Genomic DNA, 12,583 nt, shown 5'->3' with positions numbered 1-12,583 from the left:
GTGATCGATGCAAGTTTAGTAATGTAGATTGTTATTGTTATTGTTGCATCATTTGTTTTCCTATTGTTTATTGATGTTGCCATTTGTTGGCCTTTGCTAAATATGGTTGTAAAATAAAGTATTTTGCCATACAACCAAGGAAATGTAATCTCAATCAACTGTAACGATCAAGATTAAGATGTTGTTGGCTGGAGGCGATTGGTGTACATTGCCTGTGATGTCAGTAGCCCAATCTTAGAAGATGGTTAGCATGAATTAAACATAATATCTCTTTCCTTCTCCTCTCTCTCTTTTTTTACGTAGTATAAAAAGGGGTGGGAATAAGATAAATATGTTGTTTTGTATTCAAATATTTCACGGTCAACAACTCAACATAATATTATGCCATATACAAATTACCAAGCTAATTTATTACATTAGATTACGAAGTAGGGATGGTGTATTCCTTTCATTATTTCATGCCACAAGGTCCACTACTAATCCTCACTCTCACTCAAGTAGAACCAACTTTAAGCTCCAAACGATGATATTCAGAAACAACCTTAGATTTTCACTTGAGGCTATCACATTTATTTTCTTTTTCTATAACTTAAAACTCCCCCACCTACATGGCATGGGAAAATTATGTGTAATGATTGTTGGTCCCATGGGTCTTGCTTGTTTCCTATAGATGTTAATGTATCATCTCAATTCTTACTATTGGATTGTCATTCCTTTGACCCCTCTTTTTGCTACCAAATTAGCTCTTGCATTGTTGGTCTTTTATATCTTCTTTTGACTACTCATCCCACTATTGTGAGATGACTACTCAATGTGAGCTTTTTTGTAACGTTTGGGGTTCCTTGATTTCATTGAATTTCCATAGAGATCACAAGCATGCTTTTCCATTAGTTTTTTTAGTAGATTTCATAGAGTTTTCAAAAGAGATTCTTAAGAATACGCTAATAAGTGACACTTGTTCCAATATGGGAGGTGTCTTTCCTTCCATCTAAACTTGTCCCTTTGATAATATCAATAGCAATGGGCACGGTTTGGTTTCAAGGCAAAGAAACCAAACCGAACCGTTATTTAAAACAAAAACCAAATCAAATCGTTTATGAACCCTCAATATTTAAACCAAACCATTTAAGAAAAAGTTGAAACCAAACCATTTAAAACCAAACATCTAAATAAACAAAAATGCATTAAATTAAATAAGCATTTAAGTTAAATTTATTAAATCAATAAAAAACCATTAATTAAACTATTAAATCAATAAATTATTAAGGTAAAAAAGCAGTCAACCAAAAACCTATAAACCTTTAAACCAAACCTATAAACCTATAAACCTATAAACCTATAAACCCGAGTTTTAGAACCGAAACTGAACCGTTTATCGAAAATCCAAACCATTAAATATTTTTGGAACCAATAAACCGTTAAACCATGGCTTAATGGTTCGGTTCGGTTTGAGCCTAAACCGTGCCCATTGCTAATATCAATGCCATAAAAAAGTCATGGGAAGTGAAACATATGACTAGTTCTCAACAATAATAAGGTTATCTCCCACTCTTTAATGAATGATCCTCATCCATCTTCAATGACACTTGGTAATGTAAACTTGCTACTTGGTACTCCATAAGAGTACCATAAGATAAACAGAAGACATCATATTGATCATGATCTAGAATGTCATCAAAGCATGGAATTAGTGAACTTGTGTTGGCCATCATCCATGTCATAATATGAAAACAAACAAAGTTCTATTTGTCATATTTCTATTGGGAATTCATCCCTCAATTCACAATAACATGTGTTCATACTTGCCCACAAAAAGCTCTCCATATCTTGAAACCTTGGTAGTTCCTTCACGATCATCACCTCCTTGATATAACCATTTAGAAAAGCAAACTTCACATGCAATTAGTATACTAAACAATTTCATTCCATAGAAATTGCCAAAACCATACTCTCCATGTAACACATTCCAAGCCGTGTAGTTGGAGCAAACAATTCCCAACTTTCGTTCTCTCCATCGAATTCCATGAGTATGATTGTCTTTTCAATGGGAGCATAAGATCTTATGGGTTAAAATCTAGAATGTATCCAATGAAGGAGTATATTACTAAAATTTGGATTAAAGTTGGGCCTTTTAAGAAATGTCATGTTATTCACATACTTCTACATTTGGGTGGCTAAAGCTTTAAGCATGGATCATTAAAACCTATCATATGACTATCACGTGAAAGACATGATGATTCCATGACACAGTGATAAATCTATAACCTTGCTTCTAAAAAAAAACATTTCCAAAAACTCTCCATCATAAGCCTCACTATTATCTAGGCTAGAATCTTGTTGAAATACTCGAAATTGTTCAAAGGCAGAAGATTAGCTCAAAGTCAAGCCAATACATTGCTAACTCTTAGAGTCTTATTTAGTTCCTTCATTTGTGAAGCATGCACAAATAGCTTATAAAAGAAAACATCTTAAAGTTTGTAGAAGAAGGCCTTTCTTACCTTAAGAGGCCTCTAATGGAGTCAACCTCTCTTAGCATTATAATACTCTATGTCATGTGATATATAAGTAGAATGAAATGCCAAACACATTTGTTTTCATAATTTTGTAGATGTCTATGTGGACTTATTCAAGGGGAGATGTTGCTCAATTCTCAGTTACCATGAGTGAAAATGACTTTTGATGCTACTCGCTCATCAAGCATACATTACACTAAAGCCAAATAGAGCAACTTGTGCATGAGCTCTTTTGTTTGCATCTTCCACATTATATTTAAAATGCCTTAAGCTTTGATTTCATAACTTAGTATCTAAATTACTAAGCTTGAACAAATGTCTAGTTGCACGTGTCTAGACTTATGTATTTAGCTTAAATAGTTTCCCTTTCTCTATTGACTCAATTACCTCTCCCATGTTGATATGGATTTCAATCCCAATGTGAAGAGTACTTCCCATCTACCATCAACCAACCAAAAGATCCATTGGTTTTGAGGTACCAAAAGCTTATACGTGAAGGATTTGTTTACACTTGCTTGGGCTATACATATATTGATATGCTTCCCTTGGTTGCCCAATGTTTTGACCATACATTTAGTGTTTTGTCAAGCTTTGGATAAACCAACGCTTTTGACTAGCCACGTGTAAACTTGTTCAATTAACCAAGGAGTTCTTTGATGACTCTACGCTTCAACAGTCTGCCAAAAGGCTATAAACTTCACATCATTTGTGCTCTCCACTAGCCACAACTTAGTTAATTCTTCCTCAACCTAATGCAGGAAGCGTTATTTCCTTAGCTTGAACCAACAACTTTTGCACTCCTTTCTTTGAAATATCAACCACACATCTCTCTTGTGTATTTTTGTTAAAGTCTAGCAATGACTTAAGGAATAGGAGATGTCTTTGCATGGATGAAGTTGATACTTTAGATATCCCATTCATTCTCACATCATTACTAAATTGATCCTAACTTTGTATGTACTTACATAGAATCTATGTAGTAACCAATCCCCTATCAAGTTTTGTATAAAGTTGTTGATTAGGAATGTTCTTATCATTGTAATATTGCATTTATGAGTTAATACAAATTGTTGGCTTGGTATTATTGCCTCTCTCTTCCTCACATGTATAACACACACATATCTATCAATCTATTTTCTCTATGTGAAGAATACCTATCTAGTTCCCTAATCTTTACATGCATGCTTATGAGACTTTCTCTTGACATATTTCTTTAGCTTTATGTCCGTTTTCGTGGACAATATTGTCTTTGTACTTGACTAATTTCCCAATTCCCCTCCACAACTTTTCCTCTTGAACTAATTTCTAAAACTTCTCAAAGGAAAGTAGGGGATTTTGTTACGAAGAAATGATTTTTGTGACCATAACGTCAAATGTTGGTGGTAGTGCATCAATACATTTTAGTGTCAACTACTTTCTAGAGTAAGCCTCAACATTGAACCAACCATACCCCTCACAATCATAGTTGTTAAAAAACATGTATTCTATGTTTAGAATACGTTTTAGAATACTCTAAACTATTCTACATGTATTCTATGTTTTAGAACTGTCATTTTATAACATTCACGTATCTAACAAGTATTTAACGTTCCAAAAAGTTTTAAATATTTTTTAACGTATTTTACACGTATTTAACGTATTTTATTTGTAAAATACGTATTCTAAGTATTTTATAAAAAGGTAGAAAACTTTTTGAATAGTTAGCATACATGCTCTACGCACATTATATGTTAAGTATTCTACAACAATGGTCGACAAATGTACATGATGATAACATCCACATTCCACCTTCACCGTGTCAACATGTACACTTATACATTGGGAATGATTAAGTAATCATATAATTTGTATTCTAAAATAATGATCTACAATTGTATATGATGATGACATCCACATTCCACCTTCACCATGTCTACATTTACACTTACGTTGGGAATGATCAAATAGTGATATTCTTTGGATCTAAACTTTCTATTAACTTTGTTGATCCAGCCATGGTGTTCGAATGCTTGCAGAATTCTAGTGGCTCATTTACATTTGCCTTATTCAAATATGTTTGGTTGTATATATACATCAAATCGGTCATGATGGGGGGGTCTATGGCATTCAGATGGTATGTCTGTTTCTCCAACTTTTGTACCTATTCCTTGTGATCTCGATTCTCAATCTTGAACTTCCACTATGCATATTAATTCATTTGTCAAGTTTTCCCTCTAGAAACATTTTTGATCAATGATTGAGGATTTGAAAAAGGGTCAATGTGGTCTGAGTATAATTACAATGGAATTGTGAGTACAAAGATTCTATTATAGAGATGCAAGTTTATGCATTCCTAAATGAGAAAATAAAGATGTGGCTAGGTGTTAAAGTGTGCCACCTTAATTCTTTGAACTAAGCTTGTCTTTCATATGTAGCCTTATTAATCATAACGACTGTGTTCATCTCATGTATTAAGTGCACAACCACAAACTCTATGGACCACAATAAAAAAATTATTGGCACTTGTTAACATGAAGTTCACATGTTAACATGCATGGATAAAAGGTATTTCCGCCCTATACAAGCATGCTTCTAGTTTAGTTTTGTTCAATGGAGGATATGGGCCACTATTTCCTATCTCCAGATCTGTTAGGCAAGGATGCCCTATTGCCCCTTTTCTTTTTATCTTGTTTGGGGAAACTTTATCCTCCTACCTAAGATCATTTTCAATTGGTATAAAAGGCATAGTATTACCTATTACATAATCTACTATATTGGATGTTGAATTTGTAGATGACACGACCCTCTATGTTAGTGGTATCCAAGTCCTTCTCTCCGATGGCTTCACCATGGTGAACCAGTTCGATATTTGGGATGTATGGTTGGTATAGATTTGACGCCAAAAACAATGATATCTCCGTTACTATTATCAATAAAACGTAAACTACTATATTAGGATGCCCAACAATTGTCCTTTGTAGGTCAGGTTGTAGTAGCAAACTCAATATTGTTGGCTTCAATGTGGTTTATAGCATCTATTTGGCTATTGTCTAGATTTGCAATAATGAAAGTGCAAAGCTTGATCTGTAATTTCTGTGAGGAATAGCGCTTGGCCACAACCGAGACTGAAACACTTTATGAAAGAGCAAAAAATAGAAATGGAGGTTCGTACACTTACACCTAAGAGACGACACATGATGTTTACGTGGAAAACCCTAACAAGTAAAAAACCACGGGAGCCCTCAAGCTCCAACTATCACTATATGAGGAAGGAGGTACAACAAGAGACTCAAAGGCAATGGCCTCGAGCTCTATGTCTTCGCCAACCGGCGGTTACAACAGAAACTAATTATCTCTCTCTCTCTCTCTCTCACATTCTGTGTACAACGGTGATACAACCACTACAACTTATGACAAAAAAAACAATAAAGTGATTGCCCTAAGTCATATTTATGCTTATATGACTTTTGGGCTATTTACAAATATAGCCTCAATAGGCTCACCCGGAGGGACCGAATTCCCAACAATTTCCTTGAGGGGATGGGGGGGGGAGACAGGGATCTCCAACAATAGCCAAAGTTGCTTGGAATGTGTTGATTCAATCTAAAAGAAATGGGGGGTTGGGTTTGATAGATCCTTTGATGCAGTCAAGAGCCCTCTTGACTAAGTTTGTGATAAGAGGATTGGTGCCAAGATCAGAAGCTTGGAAAGGAATATATATTTTTAAATCAGTTAATGCGGTTAAGTCCTAAGACGGGAGGAGTTTGATCACCCTCTTTAAAGTGGTTTTTCTTGAATGATGTGCAAACGCCAAGGCGAGATCTTGCATCCAATAGATTTTTGCTAGGAATCCTAAGGGCACGGGATGTGATTAAGTCCTTCTTGCTTAAGGACAAGCCTTCTACGTGGGGTGCAATACTTACTCATCCTCTTCTTGGCAATTCTCTATTTTGGGATAATGTATGAAAAGTGTTGAGCCTGAGAACTCACCTTACCTGGGGTAAATTGGATAATGGGCCAGCTGCATCTGTAAGAACTTGGACTCAATTTTAGCAATCAACCTCTTCTTGCCAATTCTCTATTTTGGGATAATGTAGGAAAAGTGTTGAGCCTGAGAACTCGCCTTGCAAATTGGATAATAGGCCAGCTGCATCTGTAAGAACTTGGACTCAATTTTAGCAAATGCCACAAGAAGATCGCCTTTCACATTTACAATCTGTTCATGGTGCCAAGATAATGACTACTAGCATATCAGAAGCATATTCTTTGTTTTCTACAATGACATTATCGACACAATGACATCAAATATATAGGTGATGAGGATTGAACCTGCAACCTCACATCAACGAGATGTCACACTCAACCACTTTGACATGACCATACATTTGTATATAATTGTGCAATATTCTATAGTCTAGTGTATAATACATTTCAGAATCAGAATATTCTAGTTGTTAATATATTCTGGAGATATTGCACGATATACTAGAGATATTTCTCGAGTATATTCAATCTCGGAACATGTATAAATACTTGTAACCTCCTTGGTCCCTTTCAAGGGATTCAAAACCAGTCATTGACACATCAATCTAGTATTCTTGTTTCACCTCATCTTTGTCTCCTTGATCTTTGTTTCTATCTTCATGCCCTCATCTCACAACATCTAGAGTTCCTAGCCTCGTCACATCTAGCTCCAAGTTCATCCGACACTCATAGCCCCACCATCTGTGTTCCGTCCTAGTCCGTGCTTGGTGTGTCCATGACAGTTTGAATACCTTCCAACTGGGAGCACCACCCGTCTTTGTCATCACCTTTGGTTCTAGAGTTACCATAATCACCTTCCTTGCTTCCGGAGTTACCGCTATCAACATCCTTGTCTTCGACGTCATCATTTTCAACACTACTTGTCATCATTTTTAGCTATCATTTTGCATCACGGTTTTGGTGAGGACTCCTTTCGATCGCTCACCTTCCCAGTTCTGGTGGGGGTTGGATCATTGCTCGCTTGCATTGCATTTTCGTTATAGTTCAAATCTCACGCCACTTTCTGTTGGCGAGGACCGATTTCAATCGCTCACCTTCTAGTTTCGGTGGGGGTCACAACCGCTCACTTTCCTGGTGGGGATCGTGTGGGTTTCTCACTAGCCCTACCGTTTGTGCACTCATTCGCCCATTGTTGTTACGGTTCTCGGTGAGGGCTGCATGCTCACTCACGTTCATTCGTGTTCCAGTTCTCGGTGAGGGCTGCATGGTTACTCACGCCCGATGGTGGTCGTGTTCCAACTCTCGGCGAGGACCGACATGGACTCTCATGTCCGTTGGTGTCATGGCACAACGATATCAAATACGTAGTTAATGAGGATTGAACTTGCAACCTCATAGCTACAAGATGTCATGCTCAACCATCTTCATATGAGCATGCATTTGTATATTATACAAATCTTTAGTATTCTATAGTCTAGCATATAATACATTTCAGAATCAGAATATCCTGGTCAGTTGTATATTCTAAAAATATTGTATGGCATATTCTAGACGAGAATATTCTAGAGATATTAAATCTCGGAACATGTATAAATACTTGTAACCTCCTTGGTCCCTTTCAAGGGATTCAACACTAGTCATTGACACATCAATCTAGTATTCTCGTTTCGCCTCATCTTTGTCTCCTTGATCTTTATTTCTGTCTTCATGCCCTCATGTCGCTCACAACATCTAGAGCTCCTAGCCTCGTCACATCTAGCTCCAAGTTCATTCGTCGCCTGTAGCCCCATCATCGGTGCTCCGTCCTAGTCCGTGCTTGGTGTGTCCCTCACACAACCCAAGCAGGAACATCTGTGCTTTGGATGCTTCATAAATGACACATTGATGGTTGTCAAGGGTGTTTCACCTAACAAGTGTGCTTCTTATTTTCAGGTCCTAGACCACCATAGATTGCAACCTTATACCTTTGATTGCAGTTATCTACAACATTTGCAAAGTGCACCAGTCAGAGTGGTTGCTACAATAGGAAAGAAATGGATGCTTGATCCTTATCCTTCAATTGCTCATATGTGTGATATGTTGTGGTTGTACGCAAAAGACCCTATTGCAAGATTAACATGGGATCTGAGGGGTTGGTTTTGGTCACATTCCTTAGGGGAACAAATCATAAAGGTCCCCTTCTTTCAGTACTCAATAAAACTTGGAAGATCATTACTACTCTCTCAGAATGTAACGATATCAGCAGCTCAGAAACATTGGACCACTTGGGGTGTCTCAACTTTGCATTTGAAAAACTATTGGAGATGGATTTGGTCATTTAAGGGGACAACTAAATTTATTCTCTTTAGATGGTTATTAGTGCATATGGCATTACTAGTTGGTCATTCATTGAAAAAGGGAATGTAGCACCCAATCTTCAACAATGTGGCTTTTTCAACGAAGCTCAATAGATTGCCAAGTATGTCCTCTGGTCTTGTCCTTTGGCTCAACTAGTATGGAATAAAGTCCTTTCGTTATTCTTAACAATCAATGTCAACTGCCTATTTTCATGGGGATCAACGATGTGGGGAGTGTTACATTCCAGTTGGAGGCAATGATGGTACATAATAGAAGATTAATATTAGTTATCCCCTTTCAGCAACCTCGAAAGCATGTGTGATCTGTCCAAGTTTGGAAAACAGTGACTATGGTAACTTTATGGGCATTATGGAAATGTCGATGTAACCGACTTTATGATGTGGCAAATCTTCATCTCTCAAATGTCTTACTTGAGATATGGGAGAACTTGTTGCTAGTAGTCCGTGGCCAGTATGACAATATGCATGGCTCCCCAGAGACTGTGAACAAGAGAAGGAATAGGCTTCTTCACTTCTGGCAAAAGTTGCCCCTATTTACAGAGTCAACTCAAGGGCTTCAAGGGCCTGAATGGCACTATCGACTTCCATGGACCCTTTCTTGAATATCAGTAAATCATGGCAGTGTATAGCAACAAATTACAACACCATCTACAAAGTCCTATCTTTGGTCTTAGGATTATTGTACACCATTGTACATAAAAAAGTTGTAAGCTTCTGGGCAGACAAGTTCAAGTTGTAGCCTTCACGCGTTTTTCTTAATACTATTGAAGAAAATCTTTGAAGAAAGAAGAAGACGAAGAAGAAGTTCACTTCACACTATCAGGACAGTCACATGGATTCTTTAAACTTATGCACATCTAGTGCAATAGAAGTGAGAATGTTGGGACCTAGAGGAAGCCTTCCGATGTTGGCAGCATCGGCCACGTTTATCCAAGTGGTTTGACTTCACATTAATATATATTCAACATTGTTATTATCGTTATTATTGAATTGTTGTTGCAAACAACATGCGTGAACCCAACCTAAGAGGGCATATCAAATCCAACCATCTCTAGGATCTTATCAATGGTCAAAGACAGTTTTGTCCCTTGACCATGATCGTGATTGTCTTTGGTAACACTACACATCTAACCTACATCATGGCACTCTAAAATGTACTTTTGTGTTAGGAAAAATATATATATTAAAAATTAAAATAAGACATTGTAAAATCTCAACCCTTTTATAAACATGAAAAAGTATTTGTGTTTCTTGCATAAAACTCGAACTTTTTTATTGTTTATAGACATAGAAATTTATTTATATTTTATTTTAAATTCAATTTCGGTTAAGATAGCTTGTATATATATATATATATCTTAAACTTGTGTTTATGAAAAAATGGGAGAATTTATACTTTAAATTAGCCCTAGGTTAGATACATACATACGTACGTACGTATGTACACACGCGCATACACACATCCATGTGCATACATACATCCACGCATATGCACATACATATGGATACATGTATGAACACACACACACACACACACATAAATGCGTTCATGCATAAATATGCACATTCATTCGTACATGTCGGAAAACATGTGCCGTATGACACACTCACATAGATTGACATTTCTCGCTGCTAACTATTTATACATAGTGCGACAAAAACACCATTAACATATTTGAGCTTAGACTACGCAAACAAACACGCATATTTATGTACAATTTTTGTTTATTTATGGAGTTGCATTTGTAGAGAAACAAGGAAGATCATGAGGCCCTAGATTTGTGGAGCAAGTTGCATTATGCTTATCACATCGTGTCTACAACCTACACTCCTAGTAACGTCATTTGTAGCTTACATATCACATTTCACTAGTCAAAATCTGAACCCCCTTTTGTACCATATCCTACCCATTTGTAGTTTTACGATATTGACCTCGTTTGGAATCTTCCAACAACAATACATATGGTAGATGTGTGGTTATTATGCCTCTTCCTTGTAAACTTAGTTACTCACTTGTCCTCTTGCAACAAGAATATGAGAGACATGTAGTTATGCCCTTTATATTTTCCTTGTCACTAGAGTACATGAAAGGCTTTACGTTATGGTCAAGATCTTCAATGTACATTGCCTTTTGTCTTCGTTCAAGAATTGAAAATGTAGACTTGCGTTAATGATGTCTTAATAACCATGTTGAATGCTAAAAAGAATGTAAATGATCTTCTATGATAACTCATTGTATAGAATACGTGCACGCTACTTAAAACATTTCATGAAAAATTAATGATTTTGTTAAAAGTTTTTATTTTGGTGATTTTGATGGAAGTTTCTTGAAATTTATTCATTACTTATTTCTTAATGTCAATCATTAATTGAAATGCACTTCCTTAACAATAAACCAATGTTTTTCATCCAAGAACTGGAACTCCTCAGTTTTGTGCCCTTGAATTCATAATATGTATATGGTAAAGTGACCTCATCATTCCTTACTATGACCAACTATGTAGGACAAACATGTTCATCACCATTTCTAACTTGTCCATGTGTTAATAAATTTCTTTTACAACAAAGGAACACTCCAATGCTCAAATCTTAACAACTTACTATGGAAACAAGCTAGCACTAAAACACAAAAATGCTAATGTTGGTTCTTTCGTATCCACACATGAGTAATTTACATTTCCTTACATACAATGAGCATTATGTGATATAATTGGATACTTTACCAGAATCTTGTGGAGCCCATAATGACCTCAATGGCCATGCTTTATAAGTTCACATTTCCACATCCTCCATTTTGGATTGGGGGAATCATTTATTCTCGATTTGTGTATATCTAACCAAATTATACTCTTATATATGACAAATAATGTGTAAAAAATAACCCTATAAGGCTCAAAACTATTGAACTTTCGTGCTATAGTTACATGTTTATGAGTGACCTTCTCGATTACCCTCCAAAATCCTAACTTCTAAGGCATATACTATTACCTCACATGCTTGTGCACACACTCTCATAATTCCTAGATCTAGCATTCTTTAGGAGTGCCTTTGTCTAATTTACATAGTAGTGACATTAAATTTCCATCGATGTGTAACTTGAGCTCTATGATTGAAGACATGGAAAAAACCATGCTAAACTTCTTGTTGGTAGCTGATTGACACCCACCTAGATCAACCAATCATTGTTGAAATATGTTGGGGTCATTCTGGAACTTTTGGAATCTAGAACATTCACATTATGTGATTTGATCAATCAACTCCTCCATATAGAAGCAAAACTAATTCCAAGTGTTTTTATTATGATGACTTTTCACCACATTAGAAGAACATATGCTAGCTTTTGAAGACATCCACTGTTTTTATTGCTTGACCATAACAAAATAACATGCAAAGATGGGCATTGGTTGATCAAGAGTCAAGACCCTCGAAGGTATGGGCAAGCCAATCATAGGTACAAAAGACCTTATGGCTCATACATAATTACCACTCATTAATACCCTCTTGATTGATTTCATGAATACACGTATAGGGTAAAGAGTTATTGACGGTCATCCTTATGGAAAAGTGGTCCCTCCCTTTTTCTAATATGTTTATATGAAGTGTTCACGAATGTTTGTAGGTGAATTCCAAAGGAGTCTCACAACCCATGTACATGCATCCCAAGGAGCATTTATATTGTGAGGTGCGTCAAAAATAGTTCCTTTTTGAATTATGTAGTAAAACAAAATATATTTTTGGCCAAATAGTTGA

Source organism: Azolla caroliniana, unplaced genomic scaffold (genome assembly GCF_043228905.1).
Source record: "Azolla caroliniana isolate FFs.n. ecotype wild unplaced genomic scaffold, voAzoCaro1.0.p SCAF_18, whole genome shotgun sequence".
Taxonomy (NCBI): domain Eukaryota; kingdom Viridiplantae; phylum Streptophyta; class Polypodiopsida; order Salviniales; family Salviniaceae; genus Azolla; species Azolla caroliniana.
Note: the sequence above shows the minus strand (reverse complement) of the source record.